At 36.7% G+C, this 21,479-nt stretch overlaps 1 long non-coding RNA gene and 1 pseudogene across 1 annotated transcript in view; one reads left to right on the forward strand and one right to left on the reverse strand.

The window, feature by feature from the left end:
* Positions 1 to 933: 933 nt before the first annotated feature.
* LOC143657981 (uncharacterized) overlaps positions 934 to 21,479 on the reverse strand; it is a 130,668-nt gene continuing 110,122 nt past the window's right edge. The window contains exons 3-4 of the long non-coding RNA XR_013163045.1: positions 2,212 to 2,354; positions 934 to 1,600 (exon numbers count right to left, since the gene is read on the reverse strand). This is a non-coding gene — a long non-coding RNA (uncharacterized LOC143657981). The remainder of the gene's footprint in view (positions 1,601 to 2,211; positions 2,355 to 21,479) is intronic.
* Positions 11,544 to 20,072, forward strand: LOC143657760 (molecular chaperone MKKS pseudogene; annotated as a pseudogene).

Here is a 21,479-nt window from a genome sequence, read left to right on the forward strand (position 1 = left end):
AATGCACCTTCTTAGACAGGATTTTCTTAAGTTAGCAGCACAGTTCTAAGGACATTGCTGTTCATGAGCATCAGCTAAAAACTGTTTAAAACAAACAAAAACATTTGATTCATACAAAGACAATGGCGTGGAGGCAAGCAGGACTCAACCTTACTAGTATTTTGCCAAATCTGTCATGTTGGAATGGTGAGAGCTCCATGGAAGAAAGGGGAAGGAAGCCAAGCAGCCATTCAAAGCTTCTGGACACAACCAAACACAGCATTTCAAACAAAAGCAGTAGCCAAAAGCTGCTCGCTTGGAGATATTCAAGGATGCTGACATCAATATTTAATCATCTGTTCACTCATCCAGGAAAAAGGACAAATAAGTCATTGTACTTTAATTGTGTTCAACTCAATCACCATGTTATAAAAATAGCAAGCTGTCATAATAAAAAATAAGTCTCCTCTATCCAGCACCAGTTATTCAGTTCTTCACCACCAAACCTACAAACACTATAACCATATCCAAAGAATATAAGAGAGCAAAGAAACCATAATCAGTGTATTACTAGGACTACCACACTGTTCAGGCTGAGATTCCTCTGCATATTTTCCTCATATTCTGGTGTTTTTATCTAACCATGGGGATTTTAGTTCTAAATTATATGCACTCAAAGTATGTGTGCTCATATTTGTATATAAGTTCTGATTGAAGATGTGTGGCCATCTCTCTCTCCACATTTTCTTCAGCATTTGTATCTCTCAGTTCATTTTTAAACAGTTTTATTCACTATTCACATATCATACAATCCAACCTAAGTAAAAAAAAAAAAAACAAAACAAAACAATAGTTCCCAGTGATCTGTATCTCTTTTATTTCCCCAACATCCAAATAAGAGCGTGGGACCTTAATGTAGCATTGACAAAATTGAGTCTGGTGCCAGGCTGTTTTGAAAGCTTGTCATATTATATGAACACCATAAAAGCTATCATGGTCAGTCATTCAACTCTGAAATAGTTGTTTTCCAAACAGGAAATACATCCTCAGTTTTATATAATGCAGAGCTCATTATACTGCACACTCTCAGGAACTGTCTTAGACAAAGTGCCTCATTTGCCTGGTGTAATGGAGGCTTTGGCATATCAGTGTTCATTAAAGCTCTGTATCCTAGTTGATGCACCCACAGCTGAAATCACCTATAAACCAGTTTATGGGAGAATCATTAAGAGTGTATGAGTTTCAATTCAGAGGGATGTTTGAGATAAATGAAATTGCTGCCGCATCCAGATTTGCAGTAATAACAATGTATCTAATAGATTCATTTTGCCAAGAGAATAACATGACCCAAACATTAGTGATATGATTCTCTCAGATTAATCATTTGCAAAACTCAAGGGTCTCCAATCAGGTAGTGAAAACCTTGTTGTGTAGACCTTCAAGCCGATTGCTTCTGCTCTCCTGCTCCCCCCACACTGGACTGATCAAGACAGCTTTATGCTCAGCAATATCCTTCCAGCCTTGCCTGAAACTAGCATAACAGCCTCCTTCTCTGTCAGGATTACCCCCCATGAAGCATATCCTATTGTTGGCCTGTGATCTTCAAAAGGATCTTGAGTGCCTGCAAAGAAAACGTAAAGTTTGGAAAGAGTAAAGACTATCGTGTCAAATAAGCTTGGATACAAATCTCAGTTTTCCCATATACTAACTTTGAAGTCTCAAGCAAATTACCTAGTATATTTGGGTTTGCTTTCCCGTAAATACAGTAAGGTTGAAAATAGCAATCTCTTTAATTTGCTGTGAGGATTAAATGAAATAATGTAAGTAATCCTCTTGGTTCAGTGCCTGGCACATCACCGGCATGCACATGTCAGTTTCCTTTCACAGAGTTTTGGAAATTTTAGGCAATGAAATAAAAATTAATGATCCTTGAATCTGATTGTATATGCCAGGCATATAGCCTAGCTTCTCTGAGTTTTAGAAAATTTCCTGCTGTGATTATCCTTGCAATTTAAACATTTTCAGAATTATGAAATGGAAAAGGCATGAAAGAATTCTTAAGGATTGTAACTACAATGCAGAGAGATTATGTTTAAGAAAAAAACTTGAGGGAAGTAAGTGTGGAATATTTACGATTTCATTGGTTTGGGCCCAATTCCCTGGGTGGTAGAATGTGTTAAGGCTTCTTCGTGTATGCAAAGGAGGAAATGGAATGTTGGAATAGGTACACACCTTTCTTTCCTCTTCAGAAGTCAGGATCCTCTCCAAAAGGGTTACTTTCTCAGTCTGAGGGAGGAGGTGACAAGAGTGCATGGCCTGGATATTCTGCCACTGGGATTGGAGCTTGCTGCTTCTGTCGCTGTTGTTGTTTGCCCCTGCAACCCAATCCAAAAATTTCTGGGTCATCCTTCCCAAATGCTCAAAGAAGTCGGCAATTTCCATACTCAGATTCCTTTTTATGAATCCCAGCCAATTTTAGCTGTTTTAGAGGGGAATGGAAGGGACAAGAACATGCTTCCAAACAAAGGGGTAAGCCAGCAGATAACCAAAGACCAAACCTTTTACAGTTGGACGGAATCTTAGAACTCCTCTACTACAGTGCTGGCTTAGCAATTCAGAGAAAATGAAGCCCCACTCCCAAGATGAATGTACCTATGAAGGCTGAATAGTGCCCCTCCCCCCAGAAAAATCCATATGTCATTAAGTTAAGGATCTTGAGATGAGCCGATTGTTCTGGATGATACAGGTGGACCCAAAAGGCAATCACATGTACGCTTTTAAGAGGAAGTCAGAGGAACATTTGACACATTCAGAAGAGAAGGCACTATAATCACAGAGACTGGTATTGGGGCTGTATCCAATGTCTGTAAACATAAGAACGCTGGCAGCCACCAGAAGCTGGAAGAGGCAAGAGACAGATAATCATCTAGAGTACCCAGAGTGGGCATCGTGCTCCAACACCTTGATTTTGGCCCAATGTTACAGATTTCTGAAGTCTGGCCCCCTGAACTGTAAGCAAATACATTTTTATTGTTTTAAGCCACCAAGTTTGTGGCAATTTGCATAACAACCAAGTAACCTAATACAGTGAAAAACACCTGCATTTGACACACAATTGCAGGGAATATATGGAATTCCTGATGTCCATCAGTGACCCCTCAATATAGTCCATGGACTTTAAATGAAAAATTCCTTCCAAGGATGGTGGTTAACAAGGATGGGTGGAGAAATAGAAATTTCTTTGTTCAACAAATTTCTCAAAATCCTAGTCAAGAAAAGCAAAACATGCTGAAAAAGTTACTGTGTTTTCAGTACCTATTTTTTGCTTGGTTAATATTTTTCAGGGATCCAGGCAGATGAGTAATTTATTTCCCGTTAAAATCCATCATTTCCACATACAATGCAGCTGTTGATGTATCAGGGCTTTGTACTAGCTATCTTTTGGTATACTGCATTTATTCTTGCTGAAAGACATTTTAAACGTGGTACATCTTGAACACCAGATAATTTTGTAATTGCTTTATGCTGAAAAGATAAAATAAAAAAAGAAAAGTTCTACGGCAAGAGTATAGTGTAACAGCCACCCATACATAGTATAGATCAATAAACTGAGTTTTAATAGATGCATAGGTATAATTTTTGCAACTGTATTTGTTTTAAAGAAATTTTAAAAATTTCAAAAATAATGCAATTTTTCAAAAAGTAATTATATTTTTCTGATTGAAATTTCCTGTGGAGTTTAGAATTTCATGGCTATGAAACAATACGGAAAATAGCAAACAAAAAAAGCAATATTTAGCATATTGTGTGTATGGAATGATTACCAAGATAGAAAATGAAATATTGTGTGATAAAAAAGAATAACACTAGGATATAAATACTCTAAAATATATATGTTGTGGCAGACATAATAGGTAGCTAATTTTTTTTATCATTCTCTATTTACTAGTTTTCTTGTGACATTATTTTACTACTTTTTAAGGAAGAAAAGATGTCTTTAAAAAATAACCATGTTGGACAGTGACACTAAATTGTTCTTTAGATTTCAAGTCAAACAGTAGCAACAATACAGTTATCTGTACCAGGCCCTAGAGTAAGTATATTTAGAGTCTGTATCTCATTAATCGTCAAAACATTCTTTAGAGAAAAAGTACATCCTTCTTTTGCAAATGTGCAGATTCTGAGTACGTGGCAAACCCAGAAAGAGAGAACTGGCAAAATATTTGCCTTTTTTTTTCTGCATCATACTTTTTATTTTTTTAGCTTTTGAGAACTAATAATATATTACTTTGCAGTCAAGACTAAAGAGGTTTTAAAAGGTGTGCTGCATTACGTGAAGAGTGACACTAATCTTGGATAGTTGGGGAGGATTAGGGCAGAGGAAAGAGCATGGAAACTGAGACTCCTAAATACAGCGTTAAAGGGTGAGTGGGATAAAAACAGAGTCAGCAGGTGTTTATCTCAAAATTGAACTGTTTATGATAACTCTAAACCACTATTGTGTAATGCTTAAAACAATTATTGAGACTTGCATAATGCCCGTGAGAGTAGGACGTTTGAAGAACAAAATATAGGGACCTAGTTACCGTATAGGAGAGTTTCCAGCAACATAGATTAAGTCTCTGAGGGGCCCCCTTCCAACGTGCTGTCCAATTCAATCACATTTTAAAAAGAATGATCGGAATAAAAATCAGACTTAAAGTAAAGCATCTGAGATATGTGTAAAATTCAGAAATTAGCTTGATGTTGAAGAATTTTATTTGTGCATAATTTAAAAGCCAGACATTGTTCCATACTGGAGTGATAAAAAAAAATACATTAAAAAAATGAAATAATAGGAAAAAAGGGAGAAAAATTAAAACCCTGGAAGGTGCAACCAAGTAAAGTAAAATATAGCCTAACAGCTATTGGTTTAAAATTTAAAACAACTAAAATTAAATGAATTGCAGAAATTTTAGCATTAGGTTAATACATCAAAGTCAAGAAAACGGGTAGCAAGGAAAGACTTCAAGGTATACGGAAATCCAGAGGGCTTTGTCTTGTATAAGTGCATATAATTTCATACAGTGAATAGATTTCCTTTCCAAAAAGAACCATGTGAAGATACGTAATTTTTTTTAAAAAACCCTGAAAAATACTCCTTATGAATTCCAATATGGAAATAGGTGGTGTGAATGAGAGCAGAAGCGCCCAAGCATGGAGACAGAATGTTTCAGTCTAAGGGAAGATTTGCCCCAGCCACCTCCAACTCTTACCAGAGACAGTAAAACATAAAATAATCAAGTCAAAAAACCCAAAGCAAATAAACAAAAACTCACTAAGACTTCAGGCTAAATAGGAAATGAGGGAAGTCAGTTGGGAAAAAAAATCATGAAAATCCATAGTGAACAGGAATTTCAAATTCAAAAATGAAAATGATACAAACAAAATTATTTGACACTATAGATATTTAAAGACATTATTTTCATTTTTAAAAGTTAATTATTTGCAGATTTTATGTAATTGGCTACAACAATTTTTATTATCTTATTTGTTCACGTCTGTATTTATACAAAATGTTTGTATTTTTACAAAATGTTATTAAAATGAACAACATTTTAAGTATAAGGAGCTGGTCTTAAATGAAACAAATAATGTGAAAAATTGATTAAAATAGAAGAAACAATAAGCAAAAAAGAAAAAGATTTGATATATAAAATCAAAAGCCTTATTACTGAAAATAATACAGTTTTTTAAACAAGCACAATACTGAGGAATTTGAATAAGAAAATGAAAATATAAGGCAAAAAAAACAGTAAAAACAAATAAAAGGGCAGCTGTGGGAAGATGACAGAGTAGGAAGCTCCAAGACTCAGTTCCTTGGGCAGTGTGACGGTGGCTCAGTGGCAGAATTTTTGCCTGCATGAAGAATCAGTACCTCTACAAGAACAACTATCAAATAGGCAGGAATACAGAATCAACTATTTTGAAGCTGCAAAGTTTAATAGAACATTGTACAACATCCAAGGAACAGTGGGAGGAAGAGGCTAGTAAATTGCAGTAAATACCACTGAGTTAAACTTTCCACAGACCAGCAACTTTCGCTCCTCATCCAAAAGTACAGCAAGAAGCAGTAAGGTACTGGCACAGCTTGCTGGTGTTACAGTGAGACATAAAAACCCAGTACCCCAAAATGAGGAGCTACACAGTCTGAGCACTGATCACTGCTTTTGATTAGCAACTTCAGATTGCCGGGGGCCCTGCTCTGTGGGCACATTGTTCCAACTCACCCAGACAAAAGCAGAATGCTTCCCCAGAGCTGTGGAAGACAGTTGAAGGGTTATATTTGTTTGGCAGATAATGAAATAAGAAATAACAGCTTTAGGGACCCCTGGGGGAAACTTCTGATGGGCTTTCTGGTCTCTCCCTCAACCCCTCCCAGGGCAATTTGGAGCCAGCACTGTTCCTTTTGTGGGTTCTGGGCCTTGTTTTGTCTGAGAAAGAGGGACTTGAGAAACAACTCTCTCTCAGACATGCCCCCCTCCCCCCAGAATTCCATGTAAACGAAAGTTGAGACAGGAAAAGCAAAATAAGAAACAAATGAGTAGGGAAGCCTGGACAAAATCTTACCTGCTTTAAGTCCTGCAGAGAAACACCCAAGAGAGGTTTTGTTTCTTGGGGAGTTGAGGGGCCATTCAAATTCCTGTAAAAAGGGGAATTCCTAAGACCAATAGCAAGCATAGGTGCAGGACAAGACACAGCCCCAGAAAAGACAGAGAAGACCCTGTGACTTCCATTGGCCTTGGGCTGACCTTGACAGGAGGGTTGAATGCTGAAGAAGAGCACCAGCCTTAGCAAAGCCAATGAAAGTGAAAATGGATTTTGCTTAGGTTTCCTTGGTTTTATTACCTCTTGACACGCAAGAAAATTTCTGTAATATCACTAGCTGGATGCAAACTTAATAAACAGACATCTCGGGGAAAAAAACCCTAGCATTAATGTTTTAAAATATTAAAATGTTCAGTGTATAACAAAAGACTGTAGGACAAAGCAAAGAAACAGGAAATGGTGGTTCATTCAAAGGAAGAAGATAAAAATCCAGAAAACACCAAAGAAGGAAAGCAGACTGTGGATATACCAGACCAAGACTTTAAAAAAGTAAAGCATGAAAATGCTAAAAGAGGTAAAGGAAAATATGTAGGAATAACTACAGGATATCAGGAAAACAATGAATGAACAATATGAGAATCTCAATCAAGATATAGAAATTTTAAAATGGAACTAAACAGAACTATTGGAGTTAAGACCATAGTAACTGAAATGAAAAATTCCCAGGAGTGTTTCCCTATCAGATTGGAGCTGGCAGGAGAAAGAATCAGTGAACATGAAGACAGGACAATTGAAAGAAGTAAGACTGAGAAGCAAAATGAAAAAAGAATTCAAAAAGCAAAAATAGCCTAAGAGAAATGTGGGACACCATAAAGCATATTAATATTTATAAGAGTCCTAAAAGGAGAAGAAAGACAGAAAGTGGAAGAAGGAATATTAAAAGAAATAACTCCAGAAAATTTTCCAAACACAGCAACAGATACGAATATGCACATATTAGAAGCTCAAAGAACACCAAACAGGATAAAGTTGATGAGAAACTTGCTCCATCACCACATTCTGGTCAAACTGTCTAATGCAGAGGACTAGGAGAGAGTTCTGAAAGTGAAAGAGAAAAACAACACGTTTTGTACAAGGGAAACCCAATTAGATTAAGTGACTATTTCTCACCAGAAACCATGGAGTCAAGAAGACAGTGAGTTAAAATACTTCCAATGCTGAGGGTAAACTATTGCCAACCAGGAATTTGAATTGCAGTGAGAATCTCTTTAAAAAATGAGGGAGAGATTAAGACATTGACATATATAAACAAAAGCTGAAGGAATTCATTATTACTGGATATGCTTTACAAACAATGCTAAAGGGAATTCCTCAGACTGAAAGGAAGGACACTAGCCAATGGTTTGAAATGGCATAAAAAAAATAAAGACCTCCAGTAAAGGTAGTCATATGGGTAATTATAAATCCAAGTACTACTATATTGTATTTTTAGCATGGAACTCCATTTCTTACTTTTTATAGGAGTTAAATGCAAATGCATGAAAGGCAATGATAAATCTATGGCTTTGGACAAGATATAATTTGTAACAAGTATACAAAAAAAAGAAGAAGGTGGAGAGACTTAAGAGCAGTGTGTGCATGCTGTTGAAGTCAAGTTGGCATCATATATAATTGCTATATGTTTAAGATGTTAAATTTTATCGCTATGGTAACAATAAAAAAATATGAAAAATATATCCAGAAAGAAGGGACTCAATATGTTACAATTAAAAAAATAAACAAATAAATATGAAGTAGTCTTTAATGGAAGAACTGAGAGAGAAAATGGTATAAGGCCTACTACAAAGATCAAGAGCAAAAGGGCAGAAGAAAGTTCTGCATTATTAAGTACTGACTCTAAACTGCCCAGTCAAAAGGCAGAGATGAGTAGAATGGGTGTAAAAGCATACAACAATATTCTGTTTACAAGACTCACCATAATTTCAAAGACATGAGTAAGTTGAAAGTGAAGGAGTGGAAAAAAATGTACCATACAAGTATTATTCAAAAGAGAACTAGAGGGTGGGCCATGGTGGCTCATCAGGCAGAGCTCTCGCCTGCCATGCCAGAGACCCGAGTTCGTTTCCTGGTGCCTGCCCATGCAAAAAAAAAAAGAGAGAGAGAGAACTAGGGTAGCACTACTAATATTAGATAAAATAGACTCTTAGTCAAAACTGTTACAAGGGATAAAGACAATCAGTGTGTACTGATCAAGGGGTCAATTAAACTAGAAGATATAATAAATACATATATTTAAAAATATATAAAAATATTTTTATATTAAAAAAATATATATATTTATGCACAAATATATACACACACACACACCTAACAGGAGAGACTCAAAATATATGAAACAAATATTGACAGATTTGAAGGGAAAATTAGACAGTCTACATAGGTAGTAGGAGACTTTAAAATACCATTTCAATAATAGCTAGAAGATCTAAACAGAATATCAATAAGGAAATAGAATATTGGAAAGATACTCTAAATCAACCAAACCTAACAGATGTGTATGTAACATTTCACACAATAGCAACATATGTGACATTATTCTTGACTGCAAATGAATCATTCTAAAGGAAAGACCATACCTTAGATCATAAAACAAATCTCTGTAAAGCAACCAATGGGTTAAAGAGGAAATCACAAGCAGAACTAGGAAATATCTTGGGGTGAATGAAAACAAAAACACAATGCACTAATACTTATGAGATGCACCACGGCAGTATTGAGAGGGAAAATTACAGCTCTGAATGCTTACATTTAAAAAGAAGAAAGATTTCAAATTAGAGACCTAACCTCCAAACTGGAGGAACAAGAAAAAGAACAAACTAAATCTAAAGGAAGCCAAAGGAAGAGAATTAATACACAGATAAGTAAAATAGAGAATTAAAAAATATAGAGAGAATAAACAAAACTAAAAGTTGCTTCCTTGAAAAGATCAGTAAAATTGACAAACCTTTAGCTAGAAAAATAAAGAGAAGATACAAATAACAGAAATGAAATGGGGGTCATTACAAATGAGCCCACAGAAATAAAAAGGACTGCTAGAAGATATTTTGTGCAACTTTAGGCCAACAATTAAATAACCTAGATTTTTGGATAGTTTCCTAGAAATTCACCTACACTGAATCAAGAATAAACAGAAGTTCACAATGAATCAATAATTAATAAAAGATTGAATCAGTAATCAAAAACCTCCCCAAAAAGAGAAGCCCAGGAACAGTTATCATCACAGGAGAATTTACCAAACATTTCTAGAAGATTTATAACAACTCTACACAAACATTTCCAAAAAGTTGAAACATTTCCAAAATGGAGAAGAAGAAGGAGCACTCCCTAATTCATTCTATGAGGCCCAACATCACACTCAAATCAAAGCCAGATAAATATACCATAAGAAAAGAAAATTACAAACAAGTATCCCTTATGAATAGAGATGTAAAAATCTTCAACAAAATACTTGCAAACTAAATCCAACTGCACATTAAAAGAATTATTTATTTATTTTTTTTACATGGGCAGGCACCGGGAATCAAACCCGGGTCCTCTGGCATCGCAGGCAAGCATTCCTGCCTGCTGAGCCACTGTGGCCCACTAAAAGAATTATTTTATACACCATGATAAAATGGGATTTATTCTTGGTATGTAAAGTTAGTTCAACATAAGAAATCTATTAATATAATACACCACATTAAGAGAATGGAAAAAAAAATAAACAAGATCATATCAATTGACGCAGACAAAGCACTGGGCAAAATCAAGCACCTCTTCTTAATAAAAACACTCAGAACACTGGTCATAGAAGGAGACTTCCACAGCACGATAAAGGGCATATATGAGAAGTAAAACAAAACCCACAGCTAACATTATACTTAATGGTGAAAGATGGAAAGCTTTCCCTGTAAGATAAGGAACAAGGCAAGAATGCCCATTGTCACCACTGCTATTCAATATTGTATTAGAAGTTCCTGCCAGACCAATTTTGCAAGAAAAAGAAATAAAAGGCATTCAAATTAGAAAGGAAGAAGCAAAATGTCCCCTATTTGCAAATGACATGATCCTATATACAGAAAATCCTGAAATATCCGCAACACCATTATAGCTAATAAATGAATTCAGAAAGTGGTGGGGTACCAAATCAAGACCCAAAAATCAGTTGTGTTTCTATATACTAGTAATGAAGAATCTGAAGATGAAATCAAGGGGAAAAAAATGTGTTTAAAATAGATAATAAAAGAACCAAATATCTAGGAATAAATCTAACCAAAGATGTAAAGGACTTCTACACAGAAAACTGCAAACATTGCTAAAAGAAATCAAAGAAGACCTGAAAAAATAGACGGACATTTCATGTTTATGATTGGAAGACTAAATATTGTTAAGATGTCAGTTCCACCCAAAGTCATTTATATACTTGACACAATTCCCATTAAAATTCTAAAAGCTTTCTTTGTGGAAATGAAAAAGCCAATCATCAAACTTATATGGAAGGTAAGGGACGCCAAATAGCCAAAACCATTTTGAAAAGTAACAATGAAGTTGGAGGATTCATACTTCCTGGTCTTAAAACTTATTACAAAGTGGGGCTGTGGAGTACCACTTGGCTTCTGAGGCCTATGGTCGGTGCTAGCCTCAGGAGGTAAGGCACTGGTGGACAGGTGCACTGATACTGAAGTGTGAGCTTTTAGAACTTCTGGAAAGGCTACGCAGTTCTGGTGGTTATGATAACTTTAGTTGGGTTCAAACATTTGGAGTGGCACAGAATCAAAAGTGGTCCTGTTTTCCAAATACCTACCAAGGACAACATTTTTGAGCCAGATAGTCTGGTACTTGCAAGTCCTCAGAAGAGCTAAATACATGGGAAATAGCCAGCTTGTCATCTTCAGGAAGAAGCAACTTTGAATTTGACCTTGGTATTAAAAGAAGAGATGAAAATCAGTTGGATTAAAAAGAACTGGCATTGTTGATCCCATGGTTCAACAACTCCATCCTGACCAAAAGGGGGAAAAGAAGTGTAATTAATAAAGTACCAGTGGCAGAGAGAGTTCAAATTGAGCCAAGAGGCTACTCTGGAGGTCACTCTTACACAAGCTTCAGTTAGACTTTGCTACCTATCATAACCCGCCAACCCCCAACCAGGACCATTCCAGCCAATCCTAAAGAACACCTAGGGCAATATATAAGATTCCACATGGGTTCCATGCACTAGAGTAACATTCCAGAATCCTACAACCTCAAGATGGGTCCCTGGTCCAGATAAGTCCTGAAACCTAGCCCAGTCTCTTCAGAACATCAGATTGTTCCATCTCCCTACCCCATATTAGTGACAGACCCTTCCATTATGAAAACTTTTAACTTGCCATAGCCCAAGCACCCCTAAAGAGAGTGATGGAAAGATCAAAGGTGATGGTGGCATTATATAGAGAAGATGGGATTTAACAAATGAATGTGAATGCTGAATCATTAAATTGATATCTCTTTAAGTCACCAGTATTTTAGAGCAGCTAGAAGTAAAAACCTAAAATTGTGAAATTGTAAAAAAAAAGTCTTGTGGCTGGGGTATCTTTTTTTTTTTTTTTTTTTTTATAATACTTCTGTTTATTAAGAGGCTTGAGTTCCAGAAAGGAATTTTTATGTCTGAAACATTCACAATTTGTATTTATTATATATCATTGGCAGACATATTTTTCTGTCAGTCAGGTTACATTTTTTTTTTAATTTTTTTTTTTATTAATTAAAAAAAGAATTAACAAAACAATTAGAAATCATTCCAATCTACATGTACAATCAGTAATTCTTAATAACATCACATAGTTGCATATTCATCATTTCTTAGTACATTTGCATCAATTTAGAAAAAGAAATAAAAAGACAACAGAATAAGAATTAAAACAATAATAGAAAGAAAAAAAAAACAAAAAAAACAAAAACAAAAAACCTATACCTCACATGCAGCTTCATTCAGTGTTTTAACATAATTGCATTACAATTGGGTAGTATTGTGCTGTCCATTTCTGAGTTTTTATATCCAGTCCCGTTGTACAGTCTGTATCCCTTCATCTCCAATTATCCCTTCTCTTTTTTTTTTTTTTTTTTAATTAACGGAAAAAAAGAAATTAACCCAACATTTAGAGATCATACCATTCTACACATGCAATCATTAATTCTTAACATCATCACATAGATGCATGATCATCATTTCTTAGTACATTTGCATTGGTTTAGAAGAACTAGCAACATAACCGAAAAAGATATAGAATGTTAATATAGAGAAAAAAATAAAAGTAATAATAGTAAAATCAAAACAAAACAAAACAAAACAAAACAAAAACCTATAGCTCAGATGCAGCTTCCTTCAGTGTTTTAACATGATTACTTTACAATTAGGTATTATTGTGCTGTCCATTTTTGAGTTTTTGTATCTAGTCCTGTTGCACAGTCTGTATCCCTTCAGCTTCAATTACCCATTGTCTTACCCTGTTTCTAACTCCTGCTGAACTCTGTTACCAATGACATATTTCAAGTTTATTCTCGAATGTCCGTTCATATCAGTGGGACCATACAGTATTTGTCCTTTAGTTTTTGGCTGGATTCACTCAGCATAATATTCTCTAGGTCCATCCATGTTATTACATGGTTCATAAGTTTATCTTGTCTTAAAGCTGCATAATATTCCATCGTATGTATATACCACAGTTTGTTTAGCCACTCTTCTGTTGATGGAGATTTTGGCTGTTTCCATCTCTTTGCAATTGTAAATAATGCTGCTATAAACATTGGTGTGCAAATGTCCGTTTGTGTCTTTGCCCTTAAGTCCTTTGAGTAGATACCTAGCAATGGTATTGCTGGGTCGTATGGCAATTCTATATTCAGCTTTTTGAGGAACCGCCAAACTGCCTTCCACAGTGGTTGCACCCTTTGACATTCCCACCAACAGTGGATAAGTGTGCCTCTTTCTCCGCATCCTCTCCAGCACTTGTCATTTTCTGTTTTGTTGATAATGGCCATTCTGGTGGGTGTGAGATGATATCTCATTGTGGTTTTGATTTGCATTTCTCTAATGGCCAGGGACATTGAGCATCTCTTCATGTGCCTCTTGGCCATCCGTATTTCCTCTTCTGAGAGGTGTCTGTTCAAGTCTTTTTCCCATTTTGTAATTGGGTTGGCTGTCTTTTTGTTGTTGAGATGAACAATCTCTTTATAAATTCTGAATACTAGACCTTTATCTGATATATCATTTCCAAATATTGTCTCCCATTGTGAAGGCTGTCTTTCTACTTTCTTGATGAAGTTCTTTGATGCACAAAAGTGTTTAATTTTGAGGAGTTCCCATTTATTTATTTCCTTCTTCAGTGCTCTTGCTTTAGGTTTAAGTCCATAAAACCGCCTCCAGTTGTAAGATCCATAAGATATCTCCCAACATTTTCCTCTAACTGTTTTATGGTCTTAGACCTAATGTTTAGATCTTTGATCCATTTTGGGTTAACTTTTGTATAGGGTGTGAGAGATGGGTCTTCTTTCATTCTTTTGCATATGGATATCCAGTTCTCTAGGCACCATTTATTGAAGAGACTGCTCTGTCCCAGGTGAGTTGGCTTGACTGCCTTATCAAAGATCAAATGTCCATAGATGAGAGGGTCTATATCTGAGCACTCTATTCGATTCCATTGGTCGATATATCTATCTTTATGCCAATACCATGCTGTTTTGACCACTGTGGCTTCATAATATGCCTTAAAGTCAGGCAGCGCGAGACCTCCAGCTTTGTTTTTTTTCCTCAAGATGTTTTTAGCAATTCGGGGCACCCTGCCCTTCCAGATAAATTTGCTTATTGGTTTTTCTATTTCTGAAAAATAAGTTGTTGGGATTTTGATTGGTATTGCATTGAATCTGTAAATCAATTTAGGTAGGATTGACATCTTAACTATATTTAGTCTTCTAATCCATGAACACGGTATGCCCTTCCATCTATTTAGGTCTTCTGTGATTTCTTTTAGCAGTTTTTTGTAGTTTTCTTTGTATAGGTCTTTTGTCTCTTTAGTTAAATTTATTCCTAGGTATTTTATTCTTTTAGTTGCAATTGTAAATGGGTATGTTTCTTGATTTCCCCCTCAGCTTGTTCATTACTAGTGTATAGAAATGCTACAGATTTTTGAATGTTGATCTTGTAACCTGCTACTTTGCTGTACTCATTTATTAGCTCTAGTAGTTTTGTTGTGGATTTTTCCGGGTTTTCGACGTATAGTATCATATCGTCTGCAAACAGTGATAGTTTTACTTCTTCCTTTCCAATTCTGATGCCTTGTATTTCTTTTTCTTGTCTAATTGCTCTGGCTAGAACCTCCAACACAAGGTTGAATAATAGTGGTGATAGTGGACATCCTTGTCTTGTTCCTGATCTTAGGGGGAAAGTTTTCAATTTTTCCCCATTGAGGATGATATTAGCTGTGGGTTTTTCATATATTCCCTCTATCATTTTAAGGAAGTTCCCTTGTATTCCTATCTTTTGAAGTGTTTTCAACAGGAAAGGATGTTGAATCTTGTCGAATGCCTTCTCTGCATCAATTGAGATGATCATGTGATTTTTCTGCTTTGATTTGTTGATATGGTGTATTACATTAATTGATTTTCTTATGTTGAACCATCCTTGCATACCTGGGATGAATCCTACTTGGTCATGATGTATAATTCTTTTAATGTGTTGTTGGATACGATTTGCTAGAATTTTATTGAGGATTTTTGCATCTGTATTCATTAGAGAGATTGGTCTGTAGTTTTCTTTTTTTGTAATATCTTTGCCTGGTTTTGGTATGAGGGTGATGTTGGCTTCATAGAATGAATTAGGTAGTTTTCCCTCCACTTCGATTTTTTTGAAGAGTTTGAAGAGAATTGGTACTAATTCTTTCTGGAACGTTTGGTAGAATTCACATGTGAAGCCATCTGGTCCTGGACTTTTCTTTTTAGGAAGCTTTTGAATGACTAATTCAATTTCTTTACTTGTGATTGGTTTGTTGAGGTCATCTATGTCTTCTTGAGTCAAAGTTGGTTGTTCATGTCTTTCCAGGAACCCGTCCATTTCCTCTAAATTGTTGTATTTATTAGCGTAAAGTTGTTCATAGTATCCTGTTATTACCTCCTTTATTTCTGTGAGGTCAGTAGTTATGTCTCCTCTTCCATTTCTGATCTTATTTATTTGCATCCTCTCTCTTCTTCTTTTTGTCAATCTTGCTAAGGGCCCATCAATCTTATTGATTTTCTCATAGAACCAACTTTTGGTCTTATTGATTTTCTCTATTGTTTTCATGTTTTCAATTTCATTTATTTGTGCTCTAATCTTTGTTATTTCTTTCCTTTTGCTTGCTTTGGGGTTAGCTTGCTGTTATTTCTCCAGTTCTTCCAAATGGATAGTTAATTCCTGAATTTTTGCCTTTTCTTCTTTTCTGATATAGGCATTTAGAGCAATAAATTTCCCTCTTAGCACTGCCTTTGCTGCGTCCCATAAGTTTTGATATGTTGTGTTTTCATTTTCATTCGCCTCGAGGTATTTGCTAATTTCTCTAGCAATTTCTTCTTTGACCCAGTCGTTGTTTAGGAGTGTGTTGTTGAGCCTCCACGTATTTGTGAATTTTCTGGCACTCTGCCTATTATTGATTTCCAACATCATTCCTTTATGGTCCGAGAAAGTGTTGTGTAAGATTTCAATCTTTTTAAATTTGTTAAGACTTGCTTTGTGACCCAGCATATGGTCTATCTTTGAGAATGATCCATGAGCACTTGAGAAAAAGATGTATCCTGCTGTTGTGGGATGTAATGTCCTATAAATGTCTATTAAGTCTAGTTCATTTATAGTAATATTCAGATTCTCTATTTCTTTGTTGATCCTCTGTCTAGATGTTCTGTCCCTTGATGAGAGTGGTGAGTTGAAGTCTCCAACTATTATGGTATATGAGTCTATTTCCCTTTTCAGTGTTTGCAGTATATTCCTCACGTATTTTGGGGCATTCTGATTCGGTGCGTAAATATTTATGATTGTTATGTCTTCTTGTTTAATTGTTCCTTTTATTAGTATATAGTGTCCTTCTTTGTCTCTTTTAACTGTTTTACATTTGAAGTCTAATTTGTTGGATATTAGTATAGCCACTCCTGCTCTTTTCTGGTTGTTATTTGCATGAAATATCTTTTCCCAACCTTTCACTTTCAACCTATGTTTATCTTTGGGTCTAAGATGTGTTTCCTGTAGACAGCATATAGAAGGATCCTGTTTTTTAATCCATTCTGCCAATCTATGTCTTTTGATTGGGGAACTCAGTCCATTGACATTTAGTGTTATTACTGTTTGGATAATATTTTCCTCTAACATTTTGCCTTTTGTATTATATATATCATATCTGATTTTCCTTCTTTCTACACTCTTTTCCATATCTCTCTCTTCTGTCTTTTTGTATCTGACTCTAGTGCTCCCTTTAGTATTTCTTGCAGAGCTGGTCTCTTGGTCACAAATTCTTTCAGTGACTTTTTGTCTGAGAATGTTTTAATTTCTCCCTCATTTTTGAAGGATAATTTTGCTGGATATAGGAGTCTTGGTTGGCAGTTTTTCTCTTTTAGTAATTTAAATATATCATCCCACTGTCTTCTAGCCTCCATGGTTTCTGCTGAGAAATCTACACATAGTCTTATTGGGTTTCCCTTGTATGTGATGGATTGTTTTTCTCTTGCTGCTTTCAAGATCCTCTCTTTCTCTTTGACCTCTGACATTCTAACTAGTAAGTGTCTTGGAGAACGCCTATTTGGGTCTAATCTCTTTGGGGTGCGCTGCACTTCTTGGATCTGTAATTTTAGGTCTTTCATAAGAGTTGGGAAATTTTCAGTGATAATTTCTTCCATTAGTTTTTCTCCTCCTTTTCCCTTCTCTTCTCCTTCTGGGACACCCACGACACGTATATTTGTGCGGTTCATATTGTCCTTGAGTTCCCTGATACCCTGTTCAAATTTTTCCATTCTTTTCCCTATAGTTTCTGTTTCTTTTTGGAATTCAGATGTTCCATCCTCCAAATCACTAATTCTATCTTCTGTCTCTTTAAATCTATCATTATAGCTATCCATTATTTTTTCTATGTTTGCTACTTTATCCTTCACTTCCATAAGTTCTGCGATTTGTTTTTTCAGTTTTTCTATTTCTTCTTTATGTTCAGCCCATGTCCTCTTCATGTCCTCCCTCAATTTATCGATTTCATTTTTGAAGAGGTTTTCCATTTCTGTTCGTATATTCAGCATTAATTGTCTCAGCTCTTGTGTCTCATTTGAGCTATTGGTTTGTTCCTTTGACTGAGCCATATTCTCAATCTTTTGAGCGTGGACAGTTATCTTCTGCTGCTGGCGTCTGGGCATTTATTCAGATTTCTCTTGGTGTTGGACCCAGCAAGGTTGTAATATTTTTCTGTGAAATCTCTGGGTTCTGTTTTTCTTATCCTGCCCAGTAGGTGGCACTCGTGGCACACGTTTGTCTGCGGGTCCCACCAGTAAAAGGTGCTGTGGGACCTTAAACTTTGGAAAACTCTCGCCGTCCTGGGGGTTCGCTAGCCGAAGCGGCTTGAGCCGGCCCGGGGTCCGAACGCAGGGAGGGTTGCTGGTCGCCGCAGCCAGGGAAAGAGCCCGTCCGAATTTCCTAGTCGGCCCTGGGCAACAAGCGTGGCGGGAGGGCGCCAGCGGCAGCGGCCCGCCCAAGAGAGTGCACGTTCCCCGGGAGTCACGGGGTCATCGTTCTCCGCGGCCTGGGGGTTTCCGATCCAATTCTCTCAGTTGGTCCGGGGGCTGCGCGTGGTGTGGGCGCCAGTCGCCTTGGTTTCAGGGGACCACCTCTCCAATTCTCCCAGCCGGCCCGGGAAGGGGGAAGGGAGTAACTCCGGCCGCTTGCCACCCCGCCCGGTAAGGCCCGCGCGCCTCGGCGATCTCACCCGAGCTGCTTCTCTCAGCCAGTGGCTGGGGTATCTTGACCTTTCAGTCACCCATCCCATATTAAAAGTCTTGACAGCTTCCATCCTGAATCACGTGTCAAGCTTCAGTGGGTGTAGCTTATTCACAGCTGTTCTTTGTTGCAACCTGATTGAAAATGTTCAGAGAATAGGCTTGTCACTCGCCACTATCATTAGTTTAAATAAGCATCTTTGTAGCCTCTGCACCAAGTATCTTAAGTTTGAGGTCTGTGGCTGTTGAGTCCCAGTCAACTTTAATGTTACTCACATCCTACTTTGTTTGGTGCACAGTATATTAATGAGTAAACTTGCCTGTACGCTCATAAGAAAGGAAGTAGATCGCACTGGTGCTTTGATTCTGAAAGCCTTTTTGCCTATAGTTCCAGAAATGGCTGAAGAGCACATCATTTTAGGAAAGAGTATAAGTGTACCTTTAAAAGTTCAAAGCGTTATAGACTACACTATGTATACTTGGAATATTCATCGAAGTTTCAGAAGTTTAATTGAGGACGATGTTACCTATAAATAAATCAAGTGCATTCAAGATGGTGCTTGTTTTGTGCCTCATTGTCTGGAGGCCTCTCTGACACTGAAGAAGGAACTGTGATGGTCAGTTGTGAAGTTTCTCTTGAAAATGTAGTCCTGGACCAGTTGTATAACGTAAGAGGGTGGCTGATTAGTGACCCCCATAGATCACATTATGTGCCCAAAATTTATACGCCCATCTTTGAAATACATTCTCAGCACACATCGTGTTACTGTCACAGACAGAGTGGCACTGATGGGAGCCTTGAAGAAAATGACAGGAACACAGCTTACTGGTTCTCTGAATTCAGTCTCTCCCAGTAGTTACAGATGTGTGAAAGATTTGTGCTTTTCAAAATTTGGCTCCAAATATTTTTTTCATCTTGTTCCTAATGAAATGACTATACACAGTTTGTTCCTCCACAAAAGAAAAGACACTGCCTGGGATGAGCTGAAACTCAACCATCAGTTTTTGGGGGAGGTGGCTGTACTGAAACTTGTTTGGTCACATATAACAGACACAAGATTCCTGACCAGTCAGAAAGTATTCTTATAGATGGTGGATGTACTCAAACAGAGTTTCAACTTATGGAAACATTTTACAGTCTCTAGATCTCTTGCTGGCACTTTAGAACATAATGGAGAGCAAATTTTCATTGACTTGAAGAATGATACTTGTGGTCAGTGCAGTCAAATTCTCCCTCTGTTGTTAAGTGGTCAGATCTTCTTTCAAGATCTGGCTGTGTATTATACAGCAACCAGCAAGAATTAAACTGGTCTTTATGAAGAAGCAATCATTATCATTTTGCCCCACAAAACTGCATTCTATAAGAAGCTGCTCACTAGGTCATCAACCAGAATTTGGACAGTTTTACTGCTGAGCTTAGGAACCTACAGGTAACTGTAGAGACAGCTAATTTGATTTTGGATCTTGCCTATGTCATTGAAGATAAAAACTAACATAAGAAAATGGCACGTTTCTAATTTTAAAAACTAGTCAGGTGTCAATCAAGAAAAATACTGAATGTATTTCTACCTCAAAAATAATCATTTTTCTACATATTTGGACAGATGTTTCTTACTTATTTAAGGAAAGAAGTATAAATTTTGGATAGAAATGTCATAGAAAAATAAAAATATGAAACACTGTTATTAAAAATAGTATGATAATCTTAGGGATTCCAAAGATAACATTATACATCGTTCTGAATTGTTGTTATTATTTTGATGTCATTCTAAGAACATGCAGAAATTTAAAAAAAGTTCCTTACCCCTTAAAAAAAATTATTACGAAGCCACAGTAATCAAAACAGCGTAGTACTGGAACAAAGACTGCCATATAGATCAGTGGAATTGGACTGAGGGTTCAGTATGGACTCTTACATCTCTGGCCAATTGATATTTGACAAGGCTACCAAGTCTACTCAACTGGGACTGAATAGTCTCTTCAAGAAATAGTGCTGGGAAAACTGGATATCCATATCCAAGAGAATGAAAGAGGACCCCTATCTCACACTTTTTAAATGGATCAAAGACTTAAATATAAAAGTCAGGACCATAAAACTCCTAGAAGAAAATCTAGGAGTAGGGAAGCATCTTCAACATCCTGTAGTAGGCAATGGTTTCTTAGACTCTACACCCAAAGCACAAGCAACAAAAGAAAAATAGATAAATGGGGCCTTCTCAAAATGAAAAACTTTTGTGTCTCGAAGGACTTTATCAAGAAAGTGAAAAGGCAGTACACACAAAGGGAGAATATATTTGGAAACTGCATATTCGATAAGGATTTAATATCTAGAAAATATAAATAAATACTACAACTCAACATGAAAAAGACAAACAACCCAATCATGAAAATGGGCAAAAGACTTAAGTAGACATTTTTGTAAGAGGAAAAAGAAATAGCTAGAAAGCCCATGAAGAGGGCGGGCAATGGTGGCGCAGTGGCAGAGTTCTTACCTGCCATGCCAGAGACCCGGGTTTGATTCCCGGTGCCTGCCCAGGTCAAAAGAAGCACATGAAGAGATGCTCAGCTTCATTACCTATCAGGGAAATGAAAATCAAAACCACAATGAAATATCATTTCACACCTACCAGAATGGCCACTATCAAAAACAGAGAAAACTACAAGTGTTGGAAAGAATGTGAAGAAATAGGAGCACTCATCCACTGCCGGTGGGAATGTAAAATGGTGCAGCTGTTGTGGAAGACAGTTTGGCAGTTCCTCAGGAAGCTAAGTATAGAATTGCCATATGGTCTGGCAATCCCACTACTAGGCATATACCCAGAAAACCTGAAAGCAGGGATGCAAACAGATATTTTCACACTGATGTTCAAAGCAACATTATTCACAGTTGCCATAAGATG

This window comes from Tamandua tetradactyla, chromosome 15, assembly GCF_023851605.1.
Source record: "Tamandua tetradactyla isolate mTamTet1 chromosome 15, mTamTet1.pri, whole genome shotgun sequence".
Taxonomy (NCBI): Eukaryota; Metazoa; Chordata; class Mammalia; order Pilosa; family Myrmecophagidae; genus Tamandua; species Tamandua tetradactyla.